The sequence below is a fragment of the Calidris pugnax genome, unplaced genomic scaffold (assembly GCF_001431845.1).
Source record: "Calidris pugnax isolate Ruff unplaced genomic scaffold, ASM143184v1 scaffold41, whole genome shotgun sequence".
Taxonomy (NCBI): domain Eukaryota; kingdom Metazoa; phylum Chordata; class Aves; order Charadriiformes; family Scolopacidae; genus Calidris; species Calidris pugnax.
Window position 1 is genome coordinate 20128489 of NW_015094509.1, and position 19274 is coordinate 20147762.

The 19274-nt window shown below is 40.5% G+C and overlaps 1 long non-coding RNA gene across 9 annotated transcripts; it reads right to left on the minus strand.

Moving 5' to 3' along the window:
- Window positions 1-1070: 1070 nt before the first annotated feature.
- LOC106902273 lies at window positions 1071-19118 on the minus strand. Of its 9 annotated transcripts, none has more exons than XR_001414465.1 (6): window positions 18763-19118; window positions 13698-13768; window positions 12305-12529; window positions 6908-6996; window positions 5991-6098; window positions 1071-1714 (listed from the first exon to the last, which is right to left on the minus strand). It is a non-coding gene; the product is annotated as an uncharacterized LOC106902273 (long non-coding RNA). The 9 variants fall into 9 exon arrangements; XR_001414462.1 differs by having other exon boundaries at window positions 6908-7686; XR_001414464.1 differs by lacking the exon at window positions 1071-1714 and adding an exon at window positions 5496-5729 and having other exon boundaries at window positions 6908-7686.
- Between the last annotated feature and the right edge of the window lie 156 nt (window positions 19119-19274).

Genomic DNA, 19274 nt, shown 5'->3' on the forward strand with positions numbered 1-19274 from the left:
GCTGTCTAAAAATGGCTTAAAAAAATCAGTAAAAAAAATCCAAGCCACCTAAAGGTTTGTCTTTGTCTACACAATAGCTCCAACCAAGTTTAACATTGAGAGAACATCTCCCCAGTGGGCAGTAGGTTTTTAAGCACTATAAGTAGCAATTGCGTCTGCCCTGAAGTCTCAGCTTTGCCATAGTCCTACACAGAGTCCGCTAGAGGCCACCACCTCTCCATAGTAAAAGAGATGTTTCAATATAAACAACTTATGTTAATAACAAATATTGATGCACTACACACATCTCCTTTTATCTACCCATTTATATATTTATTAATTAAAATGATCAAGTACCATAAAATCTTCTCTACCATCCTTTGAGAGGGCCAGATTTGTTCCAGCCATGCAGGAGTTGTCTGTGCACTCTAAATATGGTCTCATTAGCAATGTGAACTCTACCTCTTTGCTGAAATAGCCCCTCTCAGCTGGTCACTCAGAATCCTGTAGCAAATTTAGATCCAAAGCCCATCTCCAGGCAGCCATCCAACTAAACTCAGCAGGGCTTTCCTCAAAACTGTGGCAAGGTTAAAGCACAGCTCCTTCCGGAGGCAGATTAAGGGTAGCTCTCACAAGCAGAGCCTAGCAAGAAAAAGCAGAGCTTTGGGGGAAAGGATGACAAAGAGGAATGCATTTTAATCATTTCATTCAGTTTTTGGCTTGTTATGGTCTCCATTGTGGAGTACACAAAGTCAATCCCATCCGAGCTTAGGACAGATACAGGCAAAGGAGGAGCAGCTCCTGTAAGTGTTCTTTAATACAAGAAAATTACAATGCTAAAAACTGAGCCCTCCCCACAGAAAATACTTATTTAGAGACAACACAAATAAAGGTCTAGAGCATACCATACAGTGACATTCACAGCCAGACTTTTTTGCTGAAAGAAAGTTTGGAAATTCTCCTCTTCCCCTTTTCCCCATTTACTTTAAAGATCTCTTCTTTATCTGACATTTAATTTGTCTGTGATAAAAATGAGGGAGATTTTGGAGAGAAAGAACATGTGCTCTTTACTCTTAATACAGATTTTCCACTCGGTTATTTTTGCATAGTCATGTGATGGTGATTTGTAGACCACAAAGCTCTGAAGATCATTTCCTCCACAGATGTTGGAGAAATCTACATTATTTCAGAGGGAGCAAATGCTTCTGCATACTGATATTGGCATTTCACTACAGCTAAAGAATCACAAGCTCAGATACAATGAACTGTCTGTAAAATTTTGTTTCCAAACTGGCTGATGTCAGTGTTCCTCTTTTATTTCAAATTAAAGCTCCATTTGACCACCAAAACATGTAGCTCTTCATGCAATCATTCAAAATAGCAAACTTGAAAGTTTGTACTACTTGATAAACTTGCAAAAATAAGTCATTTAAATAAAAAAGCAGTTACATGATTTTAAAAACTTGTTTCTAGATCACAAGAGAATTATCATACCAAATCAGGGTATGCCAGTTAGATGCTTGATTATCTTGCCTGGTACCTGATTGTCATCAGTGAGAGAGACGTTAGACAACAACATGAAAAGGACAGATGTCTTCTTAACCATGTGCCGTTAATAGTTTCCTCGTCTCTTGAAACATAAAGGCTCATATCCATTTTCTGTATTCATATCCATGTCTGAATCCTCGTCCACATATTTAGCTCTTTCCAGCTGAGTTCTTTCATTCATTGTCATCTAGCAGCAAAAATATATTAATGTACCATGCTCTAATATACTGTTTATATATAGTAATGTAATAACACACACATAAATGTAATAACATCATGCTATAATGTAATATTTACTGATATCCATTTTTCTTTGACCTTATCCCAATCTAATCTCTTCCTGCTGTATAACTCTATTGTGCATGTGTAAACAATGGCAAAACTCTTTTTTTGAAAGCCTCTGAAGTCTATGAATGAAGACAATTTTCTCTCCATGGCATATAATCAGATTCTTTCACTGACTGGCTTTATGCAACTGCTCAGCTGTGGTGCAGTAGTGATTGAACTCAGCATCTCTCCTAACATACCTGTCCCCTCACTTCTTTCATCTGTGACTAATGGTGTCACTGTTCTTCCTGCCACCCACACTTTCTAAACTGGGTGTCATTTGTTTGTTCCTTTTTTGGAACACTTCCTTTTCACCATCATCTTCATTAATACCAAATTTCTTATTCTCGACTTCACAGCCCTGCAGGATGCCCAATAGCTTCCTTTTCCCCTTCTTCCCACATTCACTAACCATCCCAATTATTTTTGTGGTTTCATTCTCACAATTCAAGTCTCAGTATTGAATCTTAAAGAAGAAACTCCACCAGCACAGCAGGGCCTTTCTCTGAGGCTCCCCTCAGGCTTCTGTCCTGCAGCATCAAGAGGAACAGCTGGATTTAGAAATACCTTTGGGCTTGCAGGCATGGTCAGCCAGACACGTGTGCAGGCAATAATATATAAATTGATGTTTTCTGTGGCTACAAATATCTCAGGAAGAGCAGATCACCCTTGAATTATTTTGATGTTGTGCTTGACATTTCATGTTATTTTTGTTACTTCTGGAGGAGGGAAGATGGTGAGAGGGAGTGAAACCTACTGCCAATATTTTTCCTGTGAAGGTTCATGACATCTTTAGCATTAACTGTCTTCAAACACTCTTAATTTTGAGATAATCACTTGACTGGGCATAGTGTGCTGAAAGGAATAGTACACCTTTATGCAGCTTTGGTCAGTTATGAAATTCACAAGCTTATTTTTTGTACTGTGTGGTGGATTCAAACTTGCTGTTCTCTAAATTTCCTTGCACTGGAATCTGTTCAAAAATCGGACTGTTGCTGCCAAAAATTTTTTGGGCTTTCATCAGAACCAGAAAGATCTCATTAAAATGCATTTGTTCAAACTTAGTTTGTGATGTTACAGGATTCATTAGCACGTCAGCTGAATTCAAACTCAAAAGAGGAATTTTGGTTATATGTGGAAATGAGACTTTTAAGTTCTACCTTAGTTCCCATTTGTTTTTAGGACATCCCTGTGGCGAAAGAAGAAAGCAGCTTTCTCAGCCTTTGCTGTGGACACTCAGTTTTACAGATTCTAAGTTGGTAGAATGTGCTCCTTCTTGTATACTGACAGAAATATCCCATGCTAAATGAGTTCACTCCAAATCTCTTCTATTATCTGCCATGAAGCTCCAGTGTCCATGTCAGTGATACAGTATTAGCAGCTCAAACGGTTTAAAAACAATCTAAATAATTTATTCTTTCTCCTTAAAGTGGTTTTCTACTTCTGGGAAAGCAACAGAGGAACTTGAATATGTTACATTAGAGAGGAGACTCTTTGTGGCATGGGTGGAACTGCCAGGTGATGCTCTGTAATAAAGTTATCCATGGTAAGTTAAGGTGAGCCACAATCCACAGCCATCACAGTTTTTGCAACACCTGACGAGTTAACGAAGGCGATGGGTGAGAGGCATCATTCAGATCTGTGTGCAGCCATTAGGCTGGCCTGGAGATGGGAAAGGGCTGCGAAGGCTCACATCCATCAAGTGACATGGAAACCACACCAAGAAGTATCAAAGCTGCTGCTGCAACTCTCTCATCCTCCCCCAGGAGAACCACCTTGCCGAGAAGCACATGCCAGCCTGGACCTGGCTCCAGCAGACAAAACAAGTGGTAGGGCTGGAAGGAGACATTAGCACAAAATCCTGCCCCAGTGAGTTCAGTTGCAAAATCCTCATTACTTCAAGGGACCGAGATGTTACTCCTTGCACTCAGCCATGGGAGCGTGGCTTCTTAAAGTGATCGTTTGAGGCTCAGCAATCACTTTCAATAGCCCATTATGACACAAATGAATCCTAGAAAACTGCTGGCTCCCGCTTCTTGCTGTTACTGCTTGCTTAAGCTTATCTTCCTGCTTCACACAAGTGAAGATTAAAGAGGATGGTAAAAAGCACCTAATAGCTAAGGAAAGAGGTTTTCTTTCTCTGGTTACAGTTCATCTTATTTCATTACCTTATTTATCATCTCTAATGATGTCTAAGCACACATGGAGGTGGGGGACATTTAGGAAACAGCAAATTGGTCCTTGTTCCAACCACCTTTCTGTGTACATAGCAGCAGAGGTGATAATGTATCCCAGAATGGGAACTTAATGGACTTACCTGATGGAATATTACTTTACAGGGACAGAGAAGCGAGAACAAGAGGTTTCATATGGCTAATTGCTTAAATAATTTGAAAACAAGATGAGTTTGAAAACAGCCTGAATAAGAAATCGTGCAGAGGCAAGGAGAGCAAATGACTCACTTTGTTTCTCTAACGTAATAGTGAAAAGCTGCCAGGTATTTGGTGCTAGAAAGTAATAGTTAGTGTAATAAACTTTGTAGCAGTGGTTGGTTAGAGCCAAAACCAGCTCTATTTACTGTTACATTCTGAATTCTGTCCTGCAAGGTGTTTGGCTGAAGCGAACAAATTCAGTGGTCATACCATGTGCAGGTACTTGCTGTACTTATCATATAAAGCAGACAATTTTCTAGGAGGGTGAAATATCTCTCCATGTAAATCACTGGGATATTTTTCTTTCAACTTCAATGAAGCAATCCAAAGACATTAAGAGATGAAGAAAATTAGCATAATCAGCTCATGTTGTTTAATCCTCCTAGTCCAACCCAAGAACATTCTCTATTTGTCATTGGTTAACACTTTTATCCAGGACAGGTTTATATGATCTGTGATTTCCCTATTCCGCTGACTGTTACAACTATTGGATAGCTCACAGTATGCATCCTGGATTCTACAGAAAGATGCACTACATATTATATCTCTTTAAAGAAGTATAGTTATATTAAGTATAATGGAGGAAGGAGAGCACAGAACAATATGGGAGTTACAAAAGAAAATGCTTTCAAATCTGATTATTTTATAAAGGTATCATACACTTATATTTTGATTCCTTCTTTTAAAAAAGCTGCTAAGATTTGATAGTGACTGGAGCTACGACCACAAAGGACGTCAGTGGTGGATGACCAACTGAAGAACACAACAGGAGAAGGAGGGCTTGTAGTGGGAGATTTACCAGAACACTAAGGAATCTCTTGAAAACTCTGATGTTTCCATCTGACAGCATGAGCACTGGCGGCTCAGGACTACCACAGGTAAGAAAATCAGCCTCTCTTAGGCAAATAGTTATGTCTTGCTTAAGTAAGGCTTGGCACCTGCCACTATAATGTGGAAGACACTGATCAGAGACATAAAGTCCTTTCAGACTTCATTTCAAATACAAGAGCTGTAAATCCTATCCCTCGGTTCAGTTAATGGCTAAACTCCCATGACTCAGGTGAAATGAGCCTGGGGTAGCGTCTGTCTGAAATGAAGGGAACAAGCAGTGTTTGCAGACCCTGCAGGTACAGGCCCCAGTATTACTAGAACAGAGAGAAATTACTGAAATGCTTGCTGTTACAGTAGAAGAAAACTACTTACAGTTCTCATTTTCTCTTGAAAGTTGAAGAAAAACATTTAGATTTAGACACCTCTTCTTGATTTTGTGTCATTAAACAGAAACAGTGCCAACTCGGTAGAAACTTTCCCCATTTGCCATGGACTCAGCAAGTTACCTTAATTCCACTGAGCTCAACAATATGAAGTCAACTGATAATTTAGCTTTATGGACAAATGTTATTCCATTAGATAAAATCTGGATGTTATTCCAATACACAAAAACTGAAAGAGGAAAAGATAAAAACAGTGTATTATGCCAGTTGCTGAGTCTTGACAGAAGTGGAATATTGATTAAATTTGGCAATATAACTTGGCAGGAACAAGAATGGGTGGTTCTAAATGGCTCTAAGAATCCTGAACAAGGACGAAACACCAACACTATAGGTGGTCCTTGTACAACAGGCTTTGGGAAATGGCTACAATTATTTGTAATTTCTGGAGATTAATTTGACTTTGGAATATGCAAAGTTCACACACACATACCTATGAATCATTTTTCACTGGCACATTTGTAATTCTTACAGATGTTTTCTTCTAACACAAGAAGAAAAAACATTCCAGTCATAACATTTTCTATTTTTAAACTGGCTTCTGGAAAAAAAAAAAAAAAAAAAAAAATACACAGGTCCCAGCATTTGCTTCCCTGTGCAAAGCAGAGATAGCACAAGTATAAGGCACTCCTCACCAGCATTGCCTCTGTAATTCCCCACCGACAGCCTGTATCGATCTATTGAAAAAAAAAAAAAAAAAAAAGGCAAACAAGCAAAGTACTACAAAAATCGGCAGCAAAGAGAGACAATAATAGTGGGATGGGCCACTCAGTCCTTGATAAATGCATTACTCTGAGGTTTAATGTATCCAAGCTCTTTCCATGGCTTTCTTCCCCTCCTCCCACAATCACCTGCATGGTTAAGAGTATGAGCCCATCAGAGCTTATAACACTGTTTTTTTTCCTATGAAGAGCCTAACCAAACGGGATTACAGGGGTTTACAGAGTTGGGGGGTTTTATTTCAACATTGTGCTTTTTTTAAAAAGTCCAATTCTGACTCAAAAAAAATCACTTCCACTTAATTTTTTTGTGGAAGCGCTTTAGCTTTTACTGTTTCAGCTGCTGATGGAGTTTGCTTTGTTTATTATAAATAATTAAACTACAGCCGCAGAGATTCTGCTTCCTTTTATGACTATTCCATGGTTTTTTTTTCAATTCACACTATATATATGTTGCCAGCAACAACAACAAAAAGATAATGAGGAATTTATTGAAGCTATTAGCATTGATAGTAACAATTTTTATCATACGTGAACTGCAGGTTTTTGGGACTTAGATGATGAAAAACAGTGTAATCAAGTTTTCAAAGGATGTCCATTACAGCTTGATGAGGTGGATCTGTCTCCTTACCCCTGCTTCTTGTGCATGAACCCATCCTCTTCCTCAGGACAGCAGCTGCAATCATGTGTTCAAGTGATAATCCAAATCAGGGAACTAATCTAGGGAAAAAAAACGATCCTCAGTCCATAGTCTGGCTCAGTGTACAGCCACGTGAGCTCCATGCTGGGATAAAGGGAGGCCACTGGACCCTGTTGCCAGGAGCTAAAAGAAGGGACCACTCATTTCACCAGCACCACAGAACTCCATCAGTTCAAACTGATTGAGAAAGTGCACTCTCCATATCACCTGTTCGGAAGGATTTCAGAGATGGGTGACCAGGCTTCAGAAACCCTGGCCAGCACACCTGGGAACAGTAGAAAGTCCTTCAGGAGCCAGAGCTGCTCCTGGAGTCATCCATTGCAACTTTGAAGAGGTTTCTTGGAGCACTCGGCAATAGGGAGTGAATCCTGTTTAATCAGGCTCTGGGTAGGGACCAAGGATTTGGCTCTCGGAGAGGAGAATACGCCATATTTTTTGCTGAGAGTGCAATTAAAGATCCTTTTGTAAGAATTGTCATGCCAGACAAATATATTTTCCCTAGTTGGTATCTGCAGACTTTTTTTATCTGGAGAAAACTGAGACTGCAGTTCCAGGAACGTTTCTTCAAGAGCAGTACTGGCACATGGCTTGGGTGGATACACTGAGCTGGACTGAAGAACTGCATAGCCAGCAAAAGGCAAACATTTTTTTCTTCCAGATGTTTTTTCCAGCAGGATGCCTTTTCCAGTCCAGTGCACCATGAAATGATGCTGTGTAGCAGAATAGAATAGAATAGAATAGAATAGAATAGAATAGAATAGAATAGAATAGAATAGATCATAGTGGCATAATACAAATGTTAGAAACACACCAACATTTTCTGTGTAGATGTTAATTATGAATGTTCAGTCAATACACTGATGCAAGTTATTAAAATAAGTATTCTCAGTAATTTTGATTCAGTTCATCACCTTCTGCTAGTACCAGAAATATCAATACCCAAAGTTTATTATTAGTTTGAAATTAATAATGCCTATCCATACTCTTGCTATACTAGGGTTAAAAGCACCAAGAGTATTCTTTTTAGCTATTTCTCTACCCTGCTGTTATAAAAAACATCACTGGCAGAATTTCCACAACTCACTAGGAAACTCGTCTTCATGCTGAGCTGCCTTTGTAGATAGAAAGCTTTCTGTTATAACTAATTGAGTAATTCTTTATATTATATATATGCACATTATGTCATCTTCTGTTTTTACTGCCCTCAGAGATAATGCAGAAAATGTGATCACCACTGGACATTTTTTCCTCAAAAAATCAACTGGTGCATGGATGTCTTTTGGGTTGAAGGCTGTAGTGCTTTTAACTAAAAGAAATAAATCTTATCTTACATGAAGCAATAGGAACGAGGGGGTTATACCTTATTCTTCAGCCTCATGTATAACACCATCCTTTGCAGGAATATTTGAAACTTCTTGTAAGGCTGCAGTATTTTCAAATAAGTGGAAGAAATCTGTCATTCTTGTACCCTTTTCACATACACTTTCGAGTACTGAAAAATCCAAAGCTTTTATTTCCTTCCTTGTTCACAAGAATCCTAGCTGCTCAGGATATGCATATGGAAATCAGGTTAACAAAAGTCTTAGCCATAATGAAAATACATGGTTTAAAAAATCCCCACACCTTTTCCCTCTTTGTGATATGTTCCATTTTGGTTTTATCAGCCCTCTTTCCCAAAAATCCTTCCCTGCTCTTTAGCTCTACTGTTAGCAAAGTGACTGGGCAGCAGCAGTGACTCTGCCCACCCTGAGCAATGATGAAACTTTCTACAGGGGATGGGTTCCCCCTCTGGTCCGTAAGTGAGCGAGCCCCTGGGTGACCTGGTCGGATGATGCCAATGCAAGCGTTGGCAGTACTCAAACAGCTCAAACAGCACTCAGACTCGGAGAGCACCTCTGTGCCATCGCGTACAGTCATTGCTGTGGCTGGGTGTGCGCAGGTCACAACTGAAATGTACATTGGAGCCCACAGCACCACCCCCCAAAAACATCCACAGCAATGGGAAACATTTTGTTCCTTCGACTCTCCTGTTGAAAATGCACATCCACAATCCATCAAATTCTTAATTTAAGATGCTTGGATTCCTCACAAGTAGCAACTTCTCACATATCTACCTCAGCATTGTTGTTCCCAGCTCCTGTGACACAGGAGGCTCATTCTGTCCTGGAGGACAATGACTTGGCTTCAGTTATTCATACATCTGTGACATAGCCGGATTACAGCAGTACAACATGTCTGGCTTTGAAACCTTTGACAAACATCTTTGTAAAACTACCCCATCTCTTCACAACCTTGTGCTTTGCTCCCTGTGCCAGTGTCCATTACAAAATGTAATTACGTTCAAGACCTCTGTCCTGATGTCTGGGGGACCAGTGACCTGTGCCCAGGATATCTGAAAGATCAGCTGAAGCCTACAAATGAAAATCACTGCTCTCTACTAAAGTGGAGTATCTTGCAATCACAGTACAGCTCCTTAGACTTCTTGCACTCCTGGTCCAAAACTATGGATGATGTCCCAGAAGTTCAGAGTCACTATGAGCATCCTGGCATTCTGCTCCAAGTGGTCCATGTATTTCTTCAATTTGTATGCCTTCTCTGCAAACACAAGAGTATTTCCACACTGGGGAATGCCAGGTCAGTAAACAGGAGCTTTATAGAAACTGAATGTTCAGTTTATAGAAACTGAATGTTCAGCCCCCGCTGGGAATTAAGTACTTTGCTTTCCTAAATTTGCACTTCTGGCCAAGTCAAAAATGGGCTGATAAGCTGAGACCTTTATCCAGTTACCAATGGCTGGAACACCAGGCCGAACTATTCTGCGTCTAAGTGAAAGGAGTGCTTGCAGTTCTGGAAAGGATGCGGAAATTGGCAGACTGCCAGCTGAGAGGGGAATGTGTCAGACTGTAAGGCAGGAGCTAAATTAATTGCGTCGTCATGCAGAAGTTAGGGAGGGAAAGAAGGAAATAGTAACGGAGCCAAGCGAAGAATTAACAGCAGATTCACCAGACTTTCATAAGGCAAGAAAAGACATCTCTTGCCGGTTGTGAGAGTGGGTCAGAAAGCCTGGAGCTGGGAGGAGATGCTGCGTTAATATTTGTAACCTAATTCTGTGGGGTTCTCCTGTGGCTTTTTCAGACTGCCAGGCACTAACCGCAGGGCTGGCACTGTGCTGTGTCACTCGGGAGCACGTCCCACATCAATGGGATCAGAGGGGCTTGTCTCCCCGAGTCCTTCTTCCCTCCCCCTGTACACATGCAGCTGTAAACTATTGCGGGTTTTATTATCTTGTGTTATCTTACAGTGCAACCATTACCAGGATAAGGAAAATAATATTAAGGTTTTCAGTCTTGACTGTGAATTATTTTATTCTTACAGCCAGAACACCTGTCTGCTTGGCACACTTTCCGTCCTCCCACAAAACACGCCTGCCATCTTCTGGCCAGGCCACCAAGCATCCAGCTGGCTGGAAAGGCACGTGGAAGTGTCTGCACTGAATGGGCTTCCGCAGTTGTTAACGCAACCCTCCAAGCAAGCAGGTTGAAATTCAATTTTGCTTTGGGATGCGACACTCCCCTATCATAGAAGAATTTAGCTCTCAAGCTGTGCAAAACTCCCTCTCTCTTGATTCATAAGGATTTGCATGCGTTTTTCCTCTTAACTTCATACCCACAAATATCCTGAGTTTCATTTATTCCAAGTCCAAAGGAGGCATTCAGTCAAAAGAGTCCTTATTATGCTGCTTTTACGTTTAAATCACAAGTTTCAGTGGCTTTTATAGGAAACCAATGTTGATCAAAACTGGAATTATGGTTTTCATGAATATTTATTAAACACCAACATTAGAGTGGAACCTGAGGCTGAGCAAAGTTCATGTGGTGTCAGGTTCCAACGCAAATATTTGATGTGGCTGTAATCGAAGCCAATGCTAGAGTTTGGTATCACCTGAGGAAGCTTCAAGGAATTTGCTAACTAGGAGTCAACCCTTGTTTAGAAGTCAAGCATTAAATTCTGAAAACAATTCTTTGCTCCTCGTGATCTTCAAAACAAAGCTGAATCTCTTTCTGAAGAACATGAGTAATTTTAGGTACAAGAACTACTGGTTGGTATTTCACAGCCTCTTGTGTTGCACATGAGCCTGCATGCTCATAAACACTCCCTTTACGGTCTCTGACTGACCCACAAGAGCAGAATTATGAGGATATTTTTTCCAGGTTAAAGCCATCCTGTAGGGAAATGAAAACACTTCACAAACTGCATCGCAGTAATGAACTTGAGAGAAAAGTGAGAACAGGCTATGATGATGTTTTCAAAACAGGACATTGATCTGCATATCAAATGTAGTGCATACTATATCTTTATAATATATACATAGAATTTACATCTTATATGCTTGTTATACATATTATACGTATCAATGCAAATTATCTTAAATCTTAAAAATAAATAAATTGCTTGGAATTTTTATATTTTCAGTTCCTTGATTTTAAAATATAAAACTGGTTCATAAAACAAAAAAACTGTGCTCCTTATCGCTAGCAGTTAAGAAGGACAGAGTGGGAACTGGAACCACCTTTATGAGAATGTAAGAATCAGTCAGGTCAGTTTTAGCACTCTCCAAAAATGTACAAGGCCATTTCTTAGGTCATTGATGGAGCCTGTGCCATTCAGCCCCTAGCAGTACTCTTCCTCTCACCCATCTGAAGTCAAATGAAGGGTTGGGAGCCACCCAGCTTCCCTAGATAGGCCATGAGAAGGTGTCTCCTCTGGAATCTATGGAGAAGGATTCCACCTCTCCAAAGACAAGCATCTGAGACAGTGGGTGTCTGTCTCTCTTCACTGATTTCTCAGGAAGCCTGGACAGCTAACATAGAGTAGGCTCTTAGACAGCAGACAGCTGAGAGGAATCCCACCCCAGGCATCTCCAGATGGTGATAAAACCAAAGAGCTGAAATGCCTTTGAATGAGCTTATTTCTCTCCATTAAGAGAGGAAGTGAGGCTGACTGGATGTCCAGCTCCAACTCTTCAACATCAGGCAAAAGTTTGCTGGACGTTACTCCAGATTTCTGCATCAGCCCCATGAAGCTTATCACCATTTGTACTAAGAAAGGCTGGACTGGTCATCGCTCCAAACCTTCTTTTGCACTATACAACAAATCACTTATGCTCTGCTTCATGGGTGACAAAACTGTGCTACCACCCCCTCATCAAGACAGCAGGTACATGCAGTCTGAATTACACTGATCCCTTTTTACCCAGCCTCAAGCATGGTTAATGAACTTTTGTCACGGTTAATGAACTGCCTTTGCAGACCAAATTCAATGACTTACAAACATGTTGCTGAAGACTTTTCATGGGAGAAGTGTTAGGATCGTCTTCTACCAGGGAGGATCTTCCAAGAAGACCACATCTTCTGCCATGGCAGCTGTAGTTTCCAGTATAATTTCAGATACTCTCTACTTTTGTCTCTCACGTGTTGTCTGTGAACAAACATCTCATCTCCCAGATCAGCTCTTCTGAAGACCGAAATCATCCTGAGAGCTGTGTCATTTTAGCTAAAACCAGAAAATTATTCTTTCCAATATGCTTCATTAATAAAAGAAAAGAAAAAAAAAGCTACAATACATACAGTACAGAGCAACTGACACTTTCAATTGCTTTTAACTAGTTTTCTATTAGCTAACTGGTGTTAACTAGCTTGAAGTGTTCTCACTGGTGACCAGCAGTACAATTTGAGGCTGTGAGCCATTTCGAGTTATCAGGAACTAGCTCAATGTGGTAGCCCACAGATTAGCCACCGGCTCTCCTTTGGGACTGCATATGCAAAGGGCAGGGGAGCCAGAGGCAGGGCTGTTCTCATGTGACTTCAGAAAACCCAGCTTTTCCACTCTGATTTTTTCTGCTGAGGCTTTGTGCTGGTGGTGGAGTTCAGTGAGACCGGCAGTCACAGTGTGAACCCCAAGACTGTTTGGTAACACTGAACGTAGTTCCAATGCTCCTGAGAAGCAGAGGACAGCTCTGGCAAACAAGGGTCCCCGTTTGACTTCCTCCCAGTCAGGACAGGAAGATGAATGTTTTCCCAGCTGGGATTCCCTCTACAAGGCAGGATTTTTTGGGAACACCACATTTTCTGCTGTGGTATGTCTACTTGCCAGTACGATTCTGATTCTTTCCACTTTTGTCTTTCACAAAACAAGTAGTACAAATGGCAAAATGAGTGCTGCACTCCAGAGTTGAAGGAACGTGCCTTATGCCTTCTTATTTCATTTTATAACTTGGGCCATCTACAATTATATCCCAGATGCTGCTACATATCTGAGTGAAACAGCTCTCCAAGGCCTCTGCTTTGTGTATATTGAATTAGAATAGCCAGATCTTGCCTTTCAGTTGTACAACTCACCGCATGCAGCCATGCATCACCTCTTAAGGGGAAAAAAGGTTGTGTGCAACATATAATTATTTTTGTTAGCTATAAAAAGCAACATATAGAGCAAGGTTCTATAAGTACAGCTGCTATTTAATTTGTGTTTTCAAAGGGAAAATTTTCATTAATGAGGTTAAAAATTAACAGTGGATCTGCATTTTATTTATTACATTTACAGCTGTTTAACACAAAGCATGGCTAAGGTCAGAGAAACTGCTATGACGGCAGCATTTGCTCTTCCATCTGTTCCACACAAAATATCACAATCATTTTGATTTCTCCCTCTCAATCAGGCATACCATTTCCAAATCGTTGTCTGGCATTTGAAAAAATGAGCTGCACCGGCTGTCAGGCTTCTCCAGCTTTCCACCTGTTCAAGCAAAGACACATTTTTCTGTGAACAGATATTGAGCTCACAAGAAGTAATAGCCAAGAACATCTACAGAACAGAAACTAATATTAAAATCCAGAAAAAAATAGTGAATATCAATTCCTAGGACAAATTTCTAGCATCTGCTCTGAGATACTTCAAATATATTTTACTACTTTAACAATCTAGAGTTATTTTTACTGAGCTTGTACTTTGTAATAAAGCATATTGCCTTTTTGGCCGTGGACTAATAACAGGACTGGGGGGGCGGTGAAACCATTAAGAAAAGCTATGATACCTAACAGGGAAGCACAATATATTGCCTTTCTCTAGCAAGATGCACTTGAAAAATCAAACATCATGGCAGGAGAAAAAGTCACACTTGGCAGTAATGAAAAAAAGGAATCTTTAATAATTCTTTCTTTTTGCTTGCTTAGCGAAGTCTTTAAATGAGGTCTGGAATACAGAGTTCGCAGCTCTGGAGAAGAAGGCAAACCACTGCAGTAGAAGCTGCAATGTTTGTGTGTGTGGCAAATTATGAAAGAGAGACATTGCTCCATGTAGCGCTTGGAAAACAAAACAACAACAAAACCAGTGTAGGTGAAGGATCAGGGAGGAGCGATCGTAAAGTGGTGCATTTCCCAAAGGCCCCAGCACAGGGGAGAACTGAAGCCAAGAAAGCCAAAAGTGATGGCTGCCCTCAGCACGGTACCTCCGGCAGGAGCTGGGCAGCAGAGCTCTGCCTGGGAAAGGGGTGGTGGTGTCCACTCTGCCGTCCTCGCAGAGGCAGTGCCGCGGCAGGGGGGACATCTCTCAGTAGCCAGAGAGACACCAGGAAGGGGGCTGCAGTCCTTAGACATATTCTGTGTCTCTTTCTGTTACTTGTCTCCTTGCTAAGTATGCTGGTCATAGTTAGGAAATGAGATAAATATCCTACCATTAATAGAATCTGTTCTCTTTACGCACTTTTTTCACAGGAGGCAAAACTTAAAGGCTCTCTCTCTGACAATTTCATAGAAAATTCTAAATCCATAAACAGCAAGGTCCAACCCATTTCTTTGCAATCACTTTAAAGAGAAGGAGAAAGTTTGGCATTAAAGGAATATGGGAAAAATTATAGAACTAAGTGATTTTCCTCACACAGATGATGCATATATGTGTCTTGTCTCCTGTCAGAGATGACCCAGGACTCGTCCCTGTGTTTTGACTCCCAGGTGCATGCCTTACTTTGTCAAGACAGAAGACTCTTTCAGGCATTTTGAACTGTCCAAGTGAGCATTCTCTTCAAATAACAAGCGTAAAAATGCCATGCTCCGCTGCAGGAAACAGAATGAGCCCATGTATGTTACGGACATTGTCACTTCACGCAGATGTGAAATCAAAATCAATATCTTTCACACAAACAAGTTATTACAATTTATTTTGTCAAATGTTTACTATGAATAAATTGCTTTCTGCTTTCTGAGCTTCCTTTAAGAAATGCTATCTAAGTCCGTGGCATTTTGCTGCAGAGAAGGAACAAACCCCAAACTTAATACAATAACTAATTTTAAACACATTAATTTTTATAGGGAAATGCTTAATATATTGAAAAGGTCCCTACATCAATAACAATATTTACAGGTTTTGCCGTAGCTTTTCAAATGTTACCTTGATTTGCTGTTTTTCTCTTCAGAAGACACAGATATAAATTATTCTTGGGTAAAGACTACCAGTGTCTTTAATTATAATATTAAAAATAGTCATGTAAGAGTAAATAAATAATTTTGTTTGAACCTTAAGTAGTAACATGCTAGTCTTTAAATATTTTGCAAGTACCACACTGGAAGTGCCTACAGAAGTCTATCTGTTCTGAACTGCAGAATGAGTTAGATGTAGGAAAGTCCAGGCACCTATCTGCATTAGCTGGCAACTCGTTATTAGTGCACACACTGACAAAGCCACGAACACCGCGCGCAGGCAGGCGGAACGATGACACAAGCTGTTCTCCGCAGGAGGGAATGAGCAGCTCAGCACCGCACAGCTGGGTGTCACCCACAAGCTGAATCCAACAAAGCCTACATTAATAAAACATTGATATTTGGCCTCTATAATAATGCAGATACATTGATCTCTTTTATGCTAGAATATCATCCTAAGAGAAGAAAATCCACTTTAGGTTCCTTTCATGATTCTTGGGTTTTGTTTCGCTCCAAAATCTAGACGTCTTTACTGATTGTCATGGAAAAGCTGTTTTGACAAAATGAAAGATATACTGTCTGAGCTGTATTCTTGTATAAGGAATGCACAATTATATCGGGTAATTCACCACAAAAGGTATCTGGGAAGGAAAAATGAAATTTGGGTTAATAGTTAATGGATTGCTACATTCATTGCAAACTAAACGGAATTTTTGACGTGCACATTTTTCACTGTTTTTCTTAACAGCCAACTGTTTTCATTCTCACAAAATTTATTGTTATTGTATCAGGCTAAATTTACTTGTGGTACTTCAAGGCAAAAGTATCGTGTGCATTCACAATCATTTTCATGATCTTGTAGTCAGAAAAAAACCCAGTACTCTAAAACCCTCCCTGCATTTTTATTCTTTTTACTTATAAAAATGTGATTTTTGCAAGACCACGTGATTTTGTAACGTCTGATGTAAGCATTGGCATTAATCCAATAAAGCCTTTGGCTTGAAGGACTCCGGAGAGCACATAAGTAAAAGGAGGAGTTTTAAAAAAAACCAAAAGTTGTTTTGCCAAAAAGTGGTTTTAGATGTGGCCATCATATATGGACCCTAAACAGGGCCTCAGCAGAGTGGTACAGAAAGTATGCATTCTACCATTCCATCAGGTACTAAAGATTGATTTATGTCCAGTAATTTCAGCACATGCTACATACACAGCTGTAGTTCATGGAAATCATCGGATGCTGACCTCGGTAATTAGTATTTATGGGGTTCCTCTTGTTATAAAAAACTCATATTGAAAAACATTAATAGCTTTTGAAAAAAATATATGAATTTTGACCACTCTGAGTCATCAAAAAAAACCCCCCAAAATAATTTTCATGACTGAGAGTAAAATCCCAACCTTTGGCCATATAAAACATTAAAGAATTCCAGTGACTTATATTTGTTATTGAAATAAATATATCTGTGACTTTCTGACCCATAGCCTGATATAGGAGGTGTATTAAATTATTTGGAAAGCAGTTTTTGAGTGTTCTTATTTATTATGAAACAACTCCCTAGAACATGTTCTGCACTGCCTTGTCTTGGGGTGTTGTCTTGACACTTGACACGTTTACCAAGTCAGGTACACACAGCCATGACAATAGGTGGAACAACCTTGACCTTGGAGTTCAGGACTATTTGCCCATAACAATTAATGTAGCTAGAGAAATAAAGGAGCTTTCTGCTTAATTTATATGTTAGCTTATGAACAACAAATTGCAGAAGTCCCAAATTAAGAAAAAGCTTTTATAGATGTATTAATACAAATTTACTTAGAATAGGATTTAAACTGCAAATTTACTGTTGAGAATTTGATTTATTATTCTACATTTGAAACTACGTACTGCAAACTGCAAAATATCCAGCCGGTGTCATCTTCCTATGCATTGTATGCATAATAATCAAGGTTAGATTTTTTTTTTAATTGAACTTCAATGCAAAGTAGGAATCTCAAGCACCACCACAAGTTTTCTGAAGAACATGCGTAAAACTTGCATTAATTTGATCTGATATGCTTTACTAACACTAGGATTTCTGGAACATTTGCAAACTGGAACTCTTTATGCACAAAATAATTTGCAGATATCCATGACTGTACTTACATGCCTAAATAATATCTGTAAAATATTTCCGTAGATGCGTGTATTTAAACCTGAAAATCCATTTAATGGATTCCATTTAACCCACATTTCCTTAAAGCAATGTAAATATGTACTACAGCATTGCTTCTGATCCTGAAGCCTGTATTGCAAAAATAGATTTTAGATCCCCCTTACTTCTGAGGGTATTAAATGAAGTGGGAAGGACCTTGGGAGAGCAGGGAATTCCATTTCCATAAATGGTGGTTTAGGTTGTTGATTTCTTGACATCACACCTCATATAAATAAATATTTTCATGTGGATTATTGAGAATTATCAATTCTCTCTCAGATCTGCTTGATATACATTTCATTTCAAATCAGATACTTTTATTTATATTCAGCAACTTTATACTTAGTTGAGGAGTAAAATTATGCAAGCAAGTCTGAACCAGAGTGATTCAGCCATCTTCAAATGTAAGGAAAATAAACACTTTTCACATTTTAAACCCTAACCTCTATTATTTGGCATGGGGATGCTTACTAGGTCAGAGTTATGCCTTCCAGCATGTGATTAAAACATGCACTTTGTTCATGTCCGTGGATTTTGTAATACAATCCTTTAGCAATCTGGCAACATTTCTGGCTTTGTTAGCGTGGGGCATCGCTAGGGAAAGTTCCTATGCAATACTGTTGTTGCCTGACCCAAAATCCTCTGAAAACAATGGAAAGACTTCCAAGGGCTTAAAGCCATGAACAAGTCAGGCACATGGAAAGGCAGAGCTGTGGCAGGTGAAGCTGGAGGCAGGAAATCGCAGCCTGGCAGATGCCAAGAGGGCACAAGCTGATTGCAGCTGTGGCCTCAAACCTGCTTTGAATTACCTCAAGTGGTGGAGTGGGAAATGCCCCTCCTTTGGATGGACTAACACTGATTATACATTTGCATTTAATTTATTTTTAATTTTTTTTTGTTTGTTTTCAGTCGAGTCAACTCGAAGTTTCCAAAAGCTAGTACCCGTAACTGTGGCTTCTGTGAGGATGCACAAGGCAGGAAACATGATTTCAAAGGAAAATGCCTTTTTTTTTTTCATATCATCCTGATCTAGGGTTACGCATCGAGTGAGACAGGGCTTTTGCATCACACAGGAAAGAACAGGAAATTCTGCATAACCCTCCCCTAATTAAAAGCTCATTACCTCTTCAAGGTGAACTGCTCACTGCACAGCCAGGGAACGATTACCTCAGCGCTCCCGCCATCCACAGGCAGCGGGGCGGCGAGAATGCCGGGCTGGGGAAAGGTTACCACAGCTTTTTCAGCTTTGCTCCTGTGGAGATGCCAGAGGGGAAAGGTGAAGCCTCCCGGGAGCAGGGCCTGGCGGGCTGAGCCCCGGCGCTGCCTCAGCAGCGCTACCCAGACCGGGGGGAACCAGCGGGGCGGGATGTCCCTCACACAGCCGCCGTCTCCTCCGAAGCCCGGCTCGCCCACAGGCTGCCCGCCGGCCGCGACGGGACCGTAGGGGCTCCGGGAGCGGGCCGGGCCGGGCCGGGCCGGGCCGGGGTCAGGGCCAGGCCGCGGAGCTCACCAGAACCACTCGCTGCCGAAGCTGGGCACCGAGAACACGCCCCAGTGGATGAAAACGCCAAACTTCGCCTCGTCAAACCAAGCGGGCAGCGGCCGGGCGTCCAGCGAGCCCCAGGTGGGCTCGTA